Source organism: Xiphophorus maculatus, chromosome 20, assembly GCF_002775205.1.
Source record: "Xiphophorus maculatus strain JP 163 A chromosome 20, X_maculatus-5.0-male, whole genome shotgun sequence".
Lineage (NCBI taxonomy): Eukaryota > Metazoa > Chordata > Actinopteri > Cyprinodontiformes > Poeciliidae > Xiphophorus > Xiphophorus maculatus.
In genome coordinates this window covers 1,229,809-1,247,898 of record NC_036462.1, presented here as the reverse complement: position 1 = coordinate 1,247,898, position 18,090 = coordinate 1,229,809, and positions in this window count along the sequence as shown.

Below are 18,090 nucleotides of genomic sequence, written 5' to 3'. Positions count from 1 at the left end.
TCATACCTTGCACATGTACAGAGCTAAGTAACTTCCATTTTACTGTCAGTCCTGCACTTTATATTTTATATTCATATTTATATTCATATTTTATACTGTATTTTATTTTATTCTGGAGTAACCTCACAACATTGGAACCTCAAAACACTGTCCTGAGCCGTATGCAACGAAATTTCGTTCTGTATTCACCCTGTGCATGCAAAATGACAATAAAGTCAGTCTAAGTCTAAGTCTAAGTCTAAAATGAACCAGTGCTGGAGAGGTGAATGCATCTGCATGCAGAGACCTTTGGAGGGGCCGGGGCTCAAAGTTAAAAAAGGGCACATTGACAAGATCTTAAAACACCGTACAACAACATAGCAACAATCCATATTGATTTTATCTAGAATTTAATTGGATCCTACTATATCATTGCCATCATGTGGGGACAAGGCAAAGCAAATATAGTCTATATTTTCCCTAACAGGTATAAAGTTTCTGTTTCTGCTGCTGACAGTCCTGGAGGGCTGAGCTGATCTGAGACTGTAGCTGTTAAACAGACCAGAGGAGAGAAGGTCGCTGGTTATAAAGTTATGAAATAAGAACATTTGCTGCCATTTTACTAATTAAGCCCTAATAATATCTATTTAACCTCTAGAACAACCTGACTGCAGACTGATTTATAGATCAAAAAAGCTCAAAGGGGTTAACTCTATATAATTGTTTGATGTTAGCACTTCTGAGACCTAGAATTATAAGACTGGAATATCAAGGCAAAGAAAACTCAGTAGTAAGGCCCTCCAGACATCCAGGTGAGGGCCGGGATGTCTGGATGTTATAATGGTCTCATTGTAACACAGACCATAGAGCTAAAGCTGTTGCATCATTTATAGAGAATGACAATGTTATTAAATTGTATTTAATGCATTAGCTGAGAAAAAAAAATTGTACATTTGTACAACTATCTTGATAGTTTGAATGTTGTGTTACCATGGCTACAATATGGTGTAATCTTTGTGTTTGGGTTTGTTCACAAATCCATCACAGCAAATAACCAATAATCAGTGATTGATTTTAAACTCGGCCAAAAAACCTGGTCTCCCTCTCACAGATTCACCTTATCTATATGTAAACATGCTAGCGATGCTGAGGTTCTTAGTAGGAAGGATTTGAGAGGGGCGAAGGAGTTCTGTCTAAGGCCCCATATTACCTTGAGCCGGCCTTGCATGAACAGCCGCTGCGATGAGCATCTCAGGAATCGACCTGGAATCTACCTGGAATCTACCTTTAATCCCCCGGTGGCCCCTGTCAGTCCCCCGATGCTTTAGACATTTTAATTCATTTCATTGTAGCATGTTTGGCTTTTTGCTGCGGTTCTAATAATTGCTACAATATTTTCTCTGATGTTTATTTTGTGAACTCTAAATGCTCTGGGCCGAATCTTCGTTTAACACTGGAGGTTCTGCAATAACTTCTATTTACAGCCGCGAACCTCCAGCCCAGATCCCGTCAGCAGAGGCTTTAAACCGCCTGTTAGAAACGTTAAGGAGAAGCAGAGCGAACAGTCAGCAGGTGGTACCAGGTGGTACCAGGTGGTACCAGGGCTTTGAGCTGCATCCCGACTCGTGGTGACAGTCGGTACCGTGTCTTATATCAGGATGTCTGATATAAAGACAGATATTCTTTATATCTGTCAGTGGACCGACTCAAGCTGCCTGTAGTGAACCAGGCATTTAACAGAATGATGAAGTTAAAGTCAGACGTTTTCTCTGCAGCCGAAGCATTTCTGTGTTTAGGGGTGAGGCGGGTTTTCCCAATATTGCGAAGACAATTATGAAAATATAAATAGAAACAGTTTTTCTAACGTCAACATCAGACCTACGTTTTTATTCACAAAAGAATGTATAAAAAATATTCTTGCCCATAATTTGATAGTTAGGGGGCACAAACTCACCCCCTTCCTCCTCACCATGAACCTGGAGTCTGAACAACATGGAGGCTCTGAGAGTCATTATTAGACTGAGGGCAGGAAGACTAGTTTATTTTTTGCTAAATTATTATATTTAGCTAAATAGTATTGCTGAGGGGCACAAGCAGGCCTCCTCATGCACAGATAAAAAATAAATAAATAAAAAATTTAAACATATGTTTTTTTGAAAAAAAAAAAAAAACCTCAAAAGGGGCATTATGAACATCAAGGATAAAAGGGACAGGGGCTCAAGCCCCCTTCGCTCCCCCCTTTACATGTGCCTGCTGCATGGCATGTGTTGAAAATCTGAATTATAAAAACAGCTTAAGGTTTTTTAGTATTGGGCTCTCCACTGCCAGGCCTCACAATAGTTTGATACATTGTTTACCGTCCTCATCTACCCACACAGAGATTAGTACAAAAGACTCAGTGGAGGCTGGCCCTCAAATGTCTTCTTTTGTAAAGGTTAATGTTAGACAAATGATGTCCTCAGCAAACACTTTAGCTGTAATTCTCTAAAACACACCTAATATATTAACCAAAGTACATTTTTTAGCTTCATCGCCTCAGTTGATCTGAGCAGCTGCATCTCTTGTTAAACTAGAGGTGTGTTTGGAATTAAAACCATCAAGTTGTTTCATTTCATTGCTCGCTCCCAAACATGTTGGTTTGTTTCAAACACCCCCACACGACATGTCTGTTTTAATGCCATGAAGAGCGACTAAACATTACAGCAAAGTGATTCCTCTGACTCAGATATATCAGGATAAATGCAAAATAGAACAGAGAGAAACAAAGCCTGGCTGCTGCACAAAGATTAATTATGTAACTGTATTTGCTTTTAATAATCCAAGCACAGATAGTCCCCGACGCCGTGGATGCAGAGATATTAGCATATGACGATAGCAGTGCAGACTCTGGCACACATCACGCCAGCTGCTTCACACTTAGATATGATGGCATAGCTGCGATCATGTGAATGTGGGAATATGTTGTGAATGTGCTGCTGGGGAGCCTGGGGTCGGATGTGACATGTGCTGCATGTGATTGATTGCGCTGTTATTGCTAAGGACTCTCTTCCGGCTGCCTCGGGGACCCTTTTCGATCCATCCACTGTCTGTTTGTACTGCTGCTCATAAATTTTACAGCCATTGCTGGAACCCATGGGAAGCTTAAACAATTGCTTTATTGATGAATTTGTCTCATACAAGTGGAAGTGCCACACCAAGCTGGCAGGGGCCTTTCCACTACATCAAATTGAATATTGTAAGGCCTCTTTTTTTTTTTAATCCAATAAGTTCATGTAGGTGATGATTGCTGTTGAAACTGTGTCCCGCCTTATTTCCTGTGGCTTTATTTTGTTCTCATTTCAGAAAGAGATTCATCTTTATAGAGGGGTAAAGTCGTGGTTTAGGTTGTTTAGAAAGCTCTAAACGGTTTCATTACCTTCCCTCTGGAAAAGTAAATGTGAAGTAAACATTGCTAAATGTGAAAACATTAAGCAAGAATGTGTTTTGAATTTGGTATTAGCAGATTAAGAGTTCTTAATATGAAAGTAAGCACAGGCATTGTTCTTTGTAATGGATATGTTTCCATTTGAGTGCAGTGCTGCTGTTTGGTGTTGTGATGATGTTGCTGTAACACACTATTTCTCAAAGTACCGTGAGTATTCATCTTGTTTATTCGTGCTTGAACTTTGAACAAGCCTCCAGTCACCTGGTTTCAGCAGTGCTCAAACTAATCAAGACGGCCTGTTTAAGCCATGTCAAGAAAACTGGCATGGGGTTGTGAGATCTTTCCAGGTACACGCAGAAAAGGTGCATAAAGGCCTGAGAGAAATAAAGCAATCTTGTGATTTGATTAAAATAATAATTAAGTTGAATATGTATGAATACAATTGGTAATATGGGTATAAGTAATCACTAAATAACTTTCTGAAATGTACTTCTGAATAATGATCTGTAACGATTACAACAATGTAATGATTAGGTTAATGATTATAATAAGTAAGGAATGTGATTAATTCTTAATGAATATCAAAGCTATGATGATTTGAAAAGTGATTCAAATGTTTTTAATACAAGTTGAATGTGTTTAATGATTTGTAACAGATGATAGAGAGTTATAGAAAAGAGAGGAAGTTACAATGTTAAAGTCAGCAGGATGGGTGAGGCCCTGCTGCCAGGATATGTTGCAAGTTGGGGAAGGAGGGACTTTCCACCGACTCAGCAAACAGGTTGGGGGCCGACGGGGTTTTCCACCTGAATCAGCAGTTGGTCAGGAAGTCACGTAGACCACACTGTACGCACACACATATGGTGGAGGAATGTATAAAAGCAGGCTGAAATAAGGAAGCAACTGTTCTTAGTCCACGGCGTTGGAGAAGAGACAACACGGAGAAGCAGATTGAGAGACAGCAGAAGTCCGCAGCTCGGAACCACGGGAAAGTCAAGACTCCGCGCCGCCAAGAAGGGACAAGACACCGATTGCCCCATCCCTGGTTCCTGATTCGACCGTCGGTCCTGCCTCAACCCGAATATTGCAACAGACTTGGAGAAAAGACGAAGGTCCCGGAGGGATAAAGAGCTGGGTTTTCGAAGGATTCAGACCCGTTCTGCTTTGCTTCCATTCTAAGGAGGAATTTTCCACACAAGGACAAAGACTCTGACCAAGGCTTCTGGATGTTCCTGTTGCTAAAGATCCATCATCAACTGGGTGTGAGTTGAATCTGCTCCCTAAAAGTCCTTCTTAGAACTTGCGACATAGGTTAGGGAAAAGAGACAGGATAGTATGGTTATACATGTTGATTTTATTATACTGCTCTTGAATTATATACAATTGATTATTGATTTGTATGTCACATATCCCTGCTTAAGCTTGCTTAATAAATTTATACTATAAAATTCTAATGAGGTTGGTGGACATTGGAATTAATTGAGTCATTTAATCATTTTTCAGTTCTTTTAATTGAGGTAAAACAAATGTACATGATTCCAGCAAACAGGTGGCTTCATAATTTCCTTTGGTGAGTGTAAATAATGACCCTGGGACTTATATCTAAGTCACTAAACTTAATCTAGCCGGTTCCAAGAGCGAGTTATATTTTAGGAAGCGAGCTACCGTTAACAGAAGTGGTTATTGGAATTATGCAGCTGCGAGGGCTACTCAGCTGATTGTTTCTTAACTGTAAAGGGTTGTAACTTCTGGATTGGAGGTAGTTAGAGCTAGACGAATCGCTTTCGCCACCAGTTTGAATAGATTATCTCTTATAGATCTCTTTTAGGGTAATACCCAGGTCTCAGAGATTTTCCGGACCTGTTAGACAGAGAACTGGTCAGTAGTCAGCCCAGGAGAAGTTGTGAGGAGTGGGTGGGGCTGGCTATTGCGCAATAACAGACAGCCAGTAGAAGAAGTAGCCTGCTTAGGGCACACTGATGTAGAGAGCTGAGAAGAGATGAAAAGGTTTGAGACAGTCAAAAGAAAGATGGCACAGACTAGTTAAGCTCATAGTTGATGCGTTGAACTGGAGGCGACTGTGTGCCAGCCTTGTCATCCGTTGGTCTCATTCATGCACCTCCATGTTTCTGTAACTTGTTGAGGATTGTGCTTCTGCCTTTTGCTCAAAATTGCTCATTTGGAAGGTGATCTTACAGACCAGAGTATACTTCATCAACGATGCATCAGTTGAAAAAGCCACAGTTTGCTTGGTTCACATGTGTTTAAAGTGAAGCTTTGACCTTCTCAGAGTCCCAGTTTGATGCTCGGGAAGATGCCAGGGTCAGACGACTGGGATACAATGGGACCCATTAAATTTTGCTGTCTGTCTTCTTTTGCATCTCCATATTTTTGTAACTTGACGCGGATTGTATGCACCACCTTTCACTCAAAATGAATGATGTGGAAGGTGGTCTTGCAGAGCAGGTTCATTTGTACCAGCATGAACGGCCATTTTTGGAGAATGCTGCACCGATGTACAGTATGTGTCAAGTAAAAAAGCCACACCACTTGGATCAGGGAAAGAAATTACAAATCTCTTTGATTAATAGACAGGTTTGACCACTGAACAGCTCTACAACAACAGCGCTGAGTCAAAAGTTCCAATAGTTACTGAATATTCTCATTTTCAATAGGGACTTGCATTTTCAAAACCTGAAAATTTGAAAAAAGAACATCAGGTATAGCAGGTTTGGTTGTACAGTGTGTGGTATCGAGCCACAACACTGGAGCAACACACCACACACAGACCAATTTCACTCACCAACATTAAGATTTCAAATGGGAAATCTTGTAAAACATTTCGAGACCAAACATGAGTTCAGAGTAAACAAACATGGCTGACAAGGAAGAAGCCATGGTGATAGTTTGTGGACTATATTTAACAGAAAAAAAAACAATACAAAGACATTTCCAACAGATGTTCTGGTGCACCATAGAAGTTGTTTTGTCACTTAGGTTTCTGATTGGCTAAATGTCACTTTCAACACCACATGCTGAGATTTCGGGCCAAGATGTTTCTGAGCAGAGCTGATCACTCTAACACGCAACACCATCCATCCAACCATTTTCTTCTGCTTTATCCGGGGTCGGGTCGCGGGGGTGGCAGCTTCAGAAAGGAGGCCCAGACTTCACTCTTCCCAGCCACTTGTTCCAGCTCCTCCAAGGGGTATCCCAAGGCGTTCCCAGGCCAGCCAAGAAACATAGTCCCTCCAGCGTGTCCTGGATCTTCCTCAGGACCTCCTCCTGGTGGGACACACCTCACCACAGAGACGTCCAGGGGGCATCCTGACCAGATGCCCGAGCCACCTCAACTGGCTCCTCTCGATGTGAAGGAGCAGCAGCTCTACTCTGAGTCATTCCCGGACGACAGAGCTTCTCACCCTATCTGGGAGAACCCTGACACCCTACGGAGACAACCCATTTTGGCCGCTTGTATCCGCGATCTTGTTCATTCAGTCATGACCCAAAGCTCATGACCATAGATGAGGGTGGGAACGTAGATCGACCGGTAAATTGAGAGCTTCGCTTTTTGGCTCCGCTCTCTCTTCAGCACGATAGACTGGTACAGCGCCCGCTTCACAGCAGACGCTGCGCCAATCCACCTGTTGATCTCCTGCTCCCTTCTTCCCTCATTCGTGAACAAAATCCCGAGATACTTGAACTCCTCCACTTGGGACAGGACACCCCCCGACCCGGAGAAGGCACTCTACCCTTTTCTAGCTCAAGACCATAGTCTTGGATTTGGAGGCACTGAGCCTCATCCCGGCCACTTCTGCGAGTGGTTTGAACCTGCGAGTGGTTCGCAGGTTCAGCTGCGAACCGCTCCAGCGAGAGGTGCAGCTCATGAGCTGATGAAGCCAATAGGACAACCTCATCCGCAAAAAGCAGAAATGCGATCCTAAGGCCCCCAAAACGGATCCCCTCAACACCTTGACTGCGCCTAGAAATTCTGTCCATGAAAGTAATGAACAGAATTGTGACAAAGGGCAGCCCTGGCGGAGTCCAACTCTCACTGGAAACAAGCCCAACTTACTGTCGGCAATGCGGATCAGACTCTGACACTGGTCATACAGGGACCTGACAGCCTGTATCAAAGGGCCCGGTACCCCATACTCCCAGAGAACTCCCTACAGGCTTCCCCAAGGGACATGGTTGAACGCCTTCTCCAAGTCCACAAAACACATGTAGACCGGTTGGGTGAACTCCCATGCACCCTCCAGGACCCTGTTGAGGGTGTAGAGCTGATCCAGTGTTCCACGACCAGGACGGATACTACAATGCTCTTCCTGAATCCGAGGTTTGACTGTCCTCTCCAGGACCCCTGAATAGACCTTGCCAGGGAGGCTTAAGAGTGCGACTCCCCTATAATCGAAGCACATCCTTTGACTATGACAGAGATTTAGGGGTGCTTGATGTACTTGACTTTCCAACTTCTCCTGAACTGAGAGTAAAATGAACATGTCCCAAAATGTTGTTTAGGAAATCATTTTGTACTACAAAAGTCAAACCTTGAAACTTTTGGAGGAAGACATGTTGACATTCCAAGATTGAGCCTCAATGAACTGCTGTGGCTACCAAGGGAAGAAAAATAATGAGCATCTGATTTCAGTCAACTCTTTATTCAGCAGGCTTTTGTTGGTCATATGAGAGAACATGACAGAGAGGCACAGTTTACAGTGTGTGAGAGCACAGCGGCAGTCAGGTAACGTAATGCTAGTAGGCGGATTATTGGTGTTATTAGTCATCTGCTCCTGTACAAAGAGAGTATGTGGAAAATATATTATGTCATTACAGTCGGCACCTTGAATTGGAAAAAAAAATAGATCAAGGACGTTTTCCAAGGATTTCTTAAAAATCACCAAATCAGCAAGCCTCTGTCTATTTTTCCAGAATAAATATTGCAGGAAAAACATGTTTAATTCTTGCCAGGATTCGCTCCAGGTTCCTGGTGAGTCAACCAGGGGATGGGGAAATGGAGTATTAAAATATTTATCAGAGCGTTGCATATTCAGCAGCAGGCCCTTTGTGCATGCTCGTGTGATCTTTCACAACACGTTCAGAAATGAAATATTTATCACATTTAAATAAAAAGCCAAGTCCCGGGTCCCACCGAGAGGTTGGATGTATGTATCTGAGAGCATGAGGGTGATGCGTGTTGTGCGCCATCAGGGATGATTGGTGTGGAGTTCCAGGTGGCGGGGCTACGCCGAGCCTGTTGGAGTGGAGATATGAGACTCACCTACACATCCGCTCATTCACAGGGACAGGAGTCAGACTGAGCTGATTTAGTGCGGTGTGAAAGGAGAGGGGATCAGACAAGACAACGAGAACACTGTAGCAAAGCTTACTGCAGTTGCGGACTAATGGCCTTCATGAATATTTGCACACCTCATTACTGAATGAAAGACATTAAAAATAGTAACCTTTAGAGTTCTTCAGTTCACTGATTTATTTTGCAGTAGTGTGTTGAATCCTGTTGACTGACTTTGAATGTATCCATTCTAGTTACTTTGTTTTAGCTTCTTAACAGCAGGTGAGTTTTTTGTTTTTTTCTGTGGGATTTTGGAATTAATCACTAGCTGCATTTCCACTGACCTTAAAATTGTGCAAATTGAAATTCCAAAAATACATTTGCATAATGGAAACATGCCTATATATAAAAAAAATCTCGTTTTTTGATAAATGGTTTTGCACTAGGATGTGTTTTTTTTCCCTGCAGGGGGTCTTTTGTGGGCTCTAGTGCCCCTTATATCAAAGTAGGCTGACAGGAAAGGGGGAAGGAAAAGGGGGAAGACATGCAGCAAATATCGCCGGGTCCGGGAATCAAACCCGTGACGGCCGCGTCGAGGACTCAAGGCCTCCAAACGTGGGTCGCGATATCCCCTACGCCACCGCAGTACGCCCAGGATGTGGTTTTTAGTATACTTTGTGAATCTTCAGTGTTTACGAAAAGACAAAGAAGTCGACAGGAAGCGGTAGGCGTATGATGGTATGGCAGGTTTTTTAATGACTTATCATGTAAATGAATTTATTTGAACACCATCAACAAAATGTAATGGTTATTTAATGGAAAGAAGGCCATTGCAAAATTGTGTTTTTTCCACATTAGCGAAATATTGACAAAGTTTTGCTCTCATTTGTCATGGAAACACAGCTAATGTCTCAATAAATCCAGCTAGTGCAGGTTGACTCAAATGTCCTCATTTTTCAGAGATAAAAGGCCACAACAATAAAGATATGTATAACAATGGCTAATGATAAGCGGAGTAACATTCAAGATACATAATAATTGCCACGCACTCTAAAGTTTAATATTATTCATTTGAGGAGCTACAGATTTTGCTTCTGGTTGCAGCTGTGTTTTTGGAAGACCCAGGCTGAAGCTTGCAAACTTCTGACCAAAAGCAAATCATATCCTGTGGCAACCTACTCTACCAACTCCAGTTTATCAGGAAAGAAAACATGATGCAAAAGTACGAGAAACACAGAAACTGACAAACTGAACAGGGCTTTGGCTGAATATATCTGCATTTAATAAGATTCTTACTGTTTTCCAACTACTTCTTCAACTGTATCCCAGGTACATATTTCCATATTCCATCAATCCATCTTATATACCCACGTATCCTTGCAGGGTTGTGTGGATTGTTGGTGGTTTTCTCCAGCAGTTAGTTAATATAACTCTACTGGGGAGTGAACAAAGCCTTGCACTGGTTGTTGGGGGCAAGTTTTGGATACTTCATGCAGAAATACAAGTTCAACTGTTTGCCCACATACCAGCTGGTTTTGCTGTCTTTGTAAAGACCCACATTGGTAAAAGGAAGCCTTTGCAGCCCACTTGCTTTGATCTTGATGCTGCGTTAGGAGTAGTTTATGTTAAGGATTTACTTCGACAGCATCGTTGTTACCCTCAACTTGACTCCTTCAAACATTCTTCTTGCCATTTAAATCCAGTCAGTCTTTGTCTTCTCATTATAGAAGGTATTTGGTCTGTACATGGGGACAGCTGCAAATGTTAGCGCTGTTTGAAGGGATTCTTCTTTTAGGTTACCTCGCATTTTCATGTGTGCAAAGTGACCCGTCTGTTTTACTTTCCAGTTCATTACATTCTTGAACGTTGGAGGTCCTCACATTGTTCTTGAACATTGTCTGTAATTAACTTCCATCTGAGAGTCAAACATTTGGTACAGATTTTTAATTCATGGACAAAATAACACAAATAAACATGCATAAAAATCTAGTGTTGTGAGGATAAAGTTGAATTTCTATTGTAAAGGCTTGACTTTAACCCTTTTATAAATAAAGGTCAGCTCTGTGACAGGAATCCAAGAGTTTTAAATGAACACTACCAATTGCAGCAAGAAGAGCAGTGAAACAACCAGCCAAAGCTATGCTAGAGTGTTAAGAATATTTAGGTCACATTTTTCTAAATTGCACCAAATTCTTGATGATGATGATGATGATTATTATTATTATTATTATTATTATTATTATTATTTTTATTTTTATTACTGATGGTGTAGTATACTTCTACCACATAAAAGTTGACTTTAAATGCATTAATATAAGCCCAAAGTTAACTAAAGGGATGCTAGTGATGAGTTCAGATAAATCTTTGACTAAAATGTAATCTATGTCTAAAAGAGCAAATGTTTATGCATCATGTGAAAAATGAAAGTTTCACAGTTGGACAGTTTTAACAGAAAATTTTGTAAAAACTGTCACATCATTTCTTGAAGCCTCATCATTATTCTTCATTGGCGGACATTTTTAATCATACCTTAAAACCCTTATTAAACTTCACTGAAAATCTTTCATTTGATGAAACAAGCAATTGTGTGACTGTAAGATGATGCAGTACAACAATGTTTATGTCTATGAGTTGTGTTATTTATTTGAGGTTACCTAAGAGGCCATTTTGATTCACTTAACCTTACACTAGCAAGCTATTTTTGATGTTGAACTTAGCCTAAGTGTACACTGTGTGGACCAACACACTCAACAGCTGAGCAGCTCACACCAGTTCACAACATTTGGAGAAACACTAGCTGTCATGAGGAGCCTTAATCTTTTTGAGTGATGTTAAGAGAGATGTGCATGAATGTGCAACCGATTTCTGTATCAACTGTGTGATGCCATCAATATTAAAACAACCCAAAATTTCAGCAAAAATATTTTTAACACCTTGTTGAATCTATGGCATGAATGTGGCTTCAAGTCGGTGACAGTTTCACATCAACTCAGTTTTGAGTTGGAAATCAAGCATGTTAGGTCAAAATCATGACCCAATTCTCTTGTGATAACAAAATAACCCAGATTGGTTTGGTTTTGACCCAGCAGTGTTTTTTTTCTAGCAGTTTGATTTGTGGATCTATAACCCAAGACAGCAGCAGAAACTTAATCAGCATTGAAATAATCCACATGTGATGTTTTATGTACCAAATATTACCTCATCAATGTCAGTGGAAGCCAATCCAACATGATGAAACGCCGTTATTTAAAGATGCAGGCCAACATGTAACAGGCTGTATATTACTAATAATAGTCCCTCTTTTCTGGTAGTCTCAGAAATCTGAATATGTGAGAACACAACTGGAAAATGCATCTAGGTTTACATCTATCTCCTTTGACTGAAATCTTTCTTCACAAGGCTAAAAGACCCAGAGGGACGCAGCCACCTAGCTATCGGCAGTACCTGAACAGCTTTGTCCTGAAAAGGCCTCCAGTTCATTAAAGGTTAATGACGCATTGATGATAAGTTTAAGTCACCTTTGCGCTTCCTGACTAATGGCACGCTGCTCGGATGCAGACGTGTTTCAGATTGGATGGATGTTCCACTCCCGGAATGAGGAGTGGAGGCCTTGCTGCTGGCCGGTGCAGTCATGCAGCTCTTTCCAGGGGAATCTTGGAAGCCTTTCGCTGACAGGAATTACAACAAAATGCACCTGTTTCTTCACCTCTAAAGACATGTCAGTAAATCTTGTAGCAGTGCAAGGATAAATCTATGATATGCTCATAGCCCCGTGTCTCCTCATTGCTCCCGGCACAAGCACTGGATGTCACATTAGGCAGCAGCACTTAGATTTAGAACAGAATAAAAAGAAATTGAATAGGGTGGAATATAATGGATTTGGATAATATTTCAATAATACCCAATGGAAAATTATGCTGTTGCTGTAAAAATATTCAAGAAAATACTATTCAAAAGGGGGAAAAAAAGAAAAGAAATTTAGCTGAATAATTGTCTAATAATGTGTGAACTTAGACCGACTTGTGCAACATTGGTCTTTCCACAATCAGCTGAGGGGCCCCAGAGCTTTCCTCTGCATATAGTTCCAGCCTTCTTATCATTATATGACTCACTGGCTCTGATTTTGCTGCCCCGAGAGATCTTTGTAAAGAGCCATGTTCTCTCCAGTTCATAAAAGGTTTTCTAGCTGCAGGGGCCTAAACATGTTCCCCCAAAATAATGGCTGCTCTGTAATTTATGTAAACAGCCTAAGCATCCTGTTTCCACTCAAATGAACCCTTTATTATATGTAATCATTTCTGCCATTACATTACCAAATAAGTTATACAGTCCTTCACTAATACTTGTCTCTAGATGACAATATTATAACCTAAGATGATATATATTTCCCAGTGGAACTTATATCAGAAGGTACATGTTTTCAAAAGTTTTTGTACCTGTTATAATGCATTTTAGTGTATTTATTGGAATTTCAAGTGATGGATAAACACAAAATACTGTACTTGAGGTTTCTGAAGAAGGCACACATTATTGTTTTGTTTAGGTTTTCATACATTTTATTGTACATATATCTGTAGCTAAAGTCATATTCAGTAGATTCAAAATATTTATTTCTGTAACTCAATTCATTTGATAATCACATTACACAAAGACTATTCTTTTCAGGCTTTCATTTCTGTTACTTCAGATGATTTTCTGCTTCCAGCTCATGAGATTAAGACTTTTACATCAGGTTACATCAGACCAATCAAAAAAACACCTTTAAAACATACATTTGGGATTAATGAAACATGTTTAATACTTACTTAAATGTTGTTTTTAGAAGGTACCTTTAATCAGATAAGAAAGCCTGGTCTGTTTTCATATCTAATTGATTTATGTGACTGTATTAAAACATGGATTCCTGTGGTTCATACCTGGCACGAGCAATGAGATGAAAGCAAAACAACTTCATAAAGACTAATAAGGAGAGTATACTGTAAGTGTTGAATCAGTAGTGCTGCTGTTCCTCTTACCATCTCTTACATTAGTTGTCTCAATAAAGACCATTAGCAGGTATCAGCAGTGTGCCATTTCTGACCGGCATTGCCTTATGTCTGCACCTTTACTCCTATTATTTCACTGTTCTATAAGCCAGCTCAATGATTTTGAAGTATAACCTCTAATGATGAGTACGATGCTTCAGATTGTTACAGATAGTGCTTATGCAAAACTGTGAGAAACAAGGTTGTTTCTGAATCATGATTTGATTTATTATGGGAAAGGTTTTTGAAACCATCTTAGACCTGCATGAAAATGCTTTGCTACATAAGTAAATAGTTACATCCTTCTGATTCATATGCACTAGCAACAGCCTGGACTGATTATTGCCAGACCAGAACTGAGTCAGAAGGCTCTGGCAGAAAATCCTGAAGGAGAATGCCTAGATGTCAGTTTGTGATTGCTCAAGGACACTTGGGTTATGTTCAAGGACAACAATCCAAAAACAAGCCAGCAAGTACACCTCTGAATGGCTAAAAAAAGGGAGAGCATTAGGTTTTTGGAGTGGCCTAGTCAAAGTCCAGTCTTAAGTCCAATTATAAAGCAGCGCCATGATACTTTATAATCATGGCGCTGATGATTATAATCATCAGTCTGGCGATTGACTGATGATTCAGGCAATCGCTTTAGACAGACTGTTTATTCTCTAAATCTCTCCAATGTGAATGGAGTAAAACTATTCTGAAAAGAGTAAGTCAAAAGTCTCACTGCCTATTATTTGTCAGTCTGCTACAGGCAGCCAGAGGAAGGACTTCAGAACTGAAGTCCTCCATCTTCCTGGTTTAGACAGACCTGAGAGGACAATGCTCCAGTAATCAGTTCAAATAAAGGCAGAATAGAATAGAATAGAATAGAATAGAATAGAATAGAATAGAATAGAATAGAATAGAATAGAATAGAATAGAATAGAATGACGGATGAGTTTCTCTAAATCTCGCTGAGACATCAGTCCTCTAATCCTGGAGATGTTCTTCAGGTGATAGAGGGCCGACTTTGTAACTGTCTTTATGTGACTCTGAAGGTTCAGGTCAGAGTCCTTCACTACTCTCAGATTTAATCCTGATTTCTAGTTTCTAGCTGTAATAACTGAAGTTATGTGTTTTTTCTTGATTGTTCCGCTTCCAAAAGCCATTTCAGTTTTGTTTCTATTTGGCTAGAGAAAATTTGAGATTTATTCAAAGCTTCTACTCAGTGATTGGATGGGTTCATAGTCACCTGGTGACATTTTAGATCTGTGTATCATCTGCATAACTATGGTAAATAGTTGTATTACTTGTCATAATCTGAGCTGTTGGGAGCTTGTAGATGTTCAATAAGACGGAACCATAGATGGAACCCTGGGGTTCCCCACATTTCTTAGCTCTGATGAAAAGTCTCTGTTCTTTATGTAAGACACAAAGCAGTGAAGTGTTGTGCCAGAGAGTCCAACCCAGCTCTCCATTAGCTTCAGCGATATGTCCTGATCAACAGTGTTGAATTGTGAGCAGAAGTAAAACAGAACCAGCACTGTGGTTCTTCCATATGCATCTGGGTCTGAAAATACAGAAACATCTCAATCATCTGATGATGGTATGAATGCATGGTCAGATGTTTGAGACCTGCCACACCAAATTAATGACTTTACATACAATATTCTCATCTTTTCAAATCTTTGATTTGAAAAATACAAACTATGAGTTATTCAACACCACTGCAAAACAATGTTTTTAATAAAGGCAAGGACAAAGGAACAAACAGATATGTTAGAAAACAACTGGGAAAAAGCTTAGGTTGCTTCTCGTGGAGGTCCAAGTGTCTCCAGAGACATCTTTATTTATTTCTCCGTTGCTGTTACCTCAGAAGCTCCCTGGAGGGGAAGCTCAGAGTCATAGCAGGCCGACTCAATTCTGCTGGTCTACAGATGAATGTGTTGTTATTCTGGTGGGCGGGTGTTGAAAATGTTCATCTTACTGAGAGTTTTCCTGTGGTGTTGAGCTTTTAGAGGGTGCTTTTACTCCCTCCTATAGTCACACTGTCACCTTCTTGTCTTTTTCCGAACTGCATATTTGAACCGCGCTGCTGGAATCACAACCAAACTGAAACAAAGCGGTCGAGCTCCTGCCTCCGGTGTTTCATCTGCTTTCTTAACTGAGAAATGTGCTGTTTTCAGCACAGTCAGCCTTTCCATTAACCTGCTCTTATGGAGATTAATGTTGTTGTGATTGCTATTACCACACCTTTTGTTATAGCCTGAGTGGACAGGACTGCAGCAGGGGGGAGGGCGGTAATGCTAATTTTTACAGCTAAAGCTGCAGAGATCAATTCAAATGGAGGTAATTTCAGTTCATTTTTACAATATCAGGCAACACAGCTGGACATGTAATAATTTGGTTTATTGTTACTTTTTATTTGTCTTTCTTTGATTAAGATCAACAAATTGTTTGAAATTGCCACTATTAATTGCTGTTTCTGCAAAGTGAAATTGTTTTCTTTTATTCTTTTGTTTGTAGCTGTCTCTGTAGAACAGTAGTCACTGTTCCTCACAGGAGGTAGCTGGCACCAAATTTTACTTTTCAAACTTCTTCTTTTTTTGCTGAAGCGTCACACACTAAACCAAGGAGAGAAGAAAACTATTCTCAGCCAAGAGAGAAAGAGAGGGGGAGAGCTTGCCTTCTTAGATGGCCGTCGATACAGTTAATGTCTCATTTCTGACAGCAAAATTTGTTCTTAACTTTCTGTGACAGGGGCTCAGCTTCCTGCCAGAAGGCTTTCAAAGAGAACAGATCGTCTCCAGTGATTTGTGTCTACGACCCAAAGAGACACTGTTCCCCTGGCAGAATGGTTTTGTGGGGTGGCACACTGCCAGGCCACAAAGAGGCCCCCAGCTTGGCCGGGGCCACACATGATGCAAACAGTGGGAACATCTTAGTAGCTCTGGCCTGTTGTTCAGAAGTTTGTGCAGGTAAAGAAAGGCGTCTGTAAAGTCGCCTGCTCAGATGTGAAAACCAGCTGGTGACTTCTCGGCGGTGGAGTGAATCATGCCAATTAGTGTCTTCATGATCCTTCCTTCCTGGAGAATTTAGATGAATGCCGCCGTCGTTCTCTATCAGCAGCACTCGCGGTACGTCGGAAAATATCAGCATCTGCACAAAAAAGCCGTGCAAGATGACTGAGCGGCACTTGGCAATTTAATTTTTTTTCCCCGAGAGGCCTCTTCACTTCCTCACCATTCATGGGTAACAACATGCATCTGAAAGTGCTGCGTTTCTCTGACACATTTTGTGGTTAAGACACTTTTATTAATATGTGACATTTCTACAGATGTCTCGCTTTGCTCCACCTCAGCACTGATAGTGTGCAGGATAAGTGCAGTTTGTTCTGCAACAGAGAAGAAAAGGCAAAGTGATGACCTTAAAGAATGTAAATCTTAGTTCAACACTCAATATTACAATATGCTACTACATTCCATTAAGTTATCTTTTTTCTGTAATGTTATAAAAAGTGTTGCTGATTATTTGTGGTGGAGGAGAAAAAAAGCTTTTCCTGTCTTCATTACTGTTTTGTTTCTCATATTACAAATATACAGATCTGTATATTTTTGTTAGAAGTTTTTCAAGTCTTACTCCATTACAGTGAAAACTGCATAAAACATATTTGGTTTACATGGGTTTACAAAGAAAAAGAAATGTACAAAACTGAACACACCAAGCCGGTTTGGCTTGAGGACACAGCAGTAGTTTTTTAAAAAGCACAGTTTATTTCTCCAAATATAACAGGTTCAACAATTAATATCTTAAAATAAGTCAAAAAAGAAAACTAAACCCAAGTTGCAATGGTGATTTAGCTGAGCACAATCCCAGACTAACAGCTCAAACAAAGTTTTTGTTGAGAGAAAAGAAATTTAGTGCTGATTTTCTGATAAAACCCTGATTCTGTTCAGACCTGCCATTCAAAGAAACGTCACTATATGGAAACTAAGCTCCATGTTATGTCCTGGGATGTTTAGACTGATTTTTGAGGTTGGATTATTCTGCGTTCTTTAGACTCTCTTTGATTAGATCAGTCTTGTTTCTGTTTTACTTTAGTCTCTCTTTGTGTTTTAGTTATGTTTATTTCTTGTCTCTAGCTATTCTTTATTACTCCAGTTTAATTATGTTTCTTAGATCTAGTCATTCTTTAGTGTTAGATTTATTAGTTTCTTTTGTACTCTCTTGCTCCCTGTTTCACCTTTGCTCTCTCTCCTCACACCTGCAACCCGTTTCTAATCAGTCATCGGTTCCTTCTTCAGTAATCGACCTCCCCAGTATAAACAACTCATTCTCAGTTCCTCCTTGCTGGATTCTCCTGTCTAATCTCGTTAGGTCCTCACTCTACC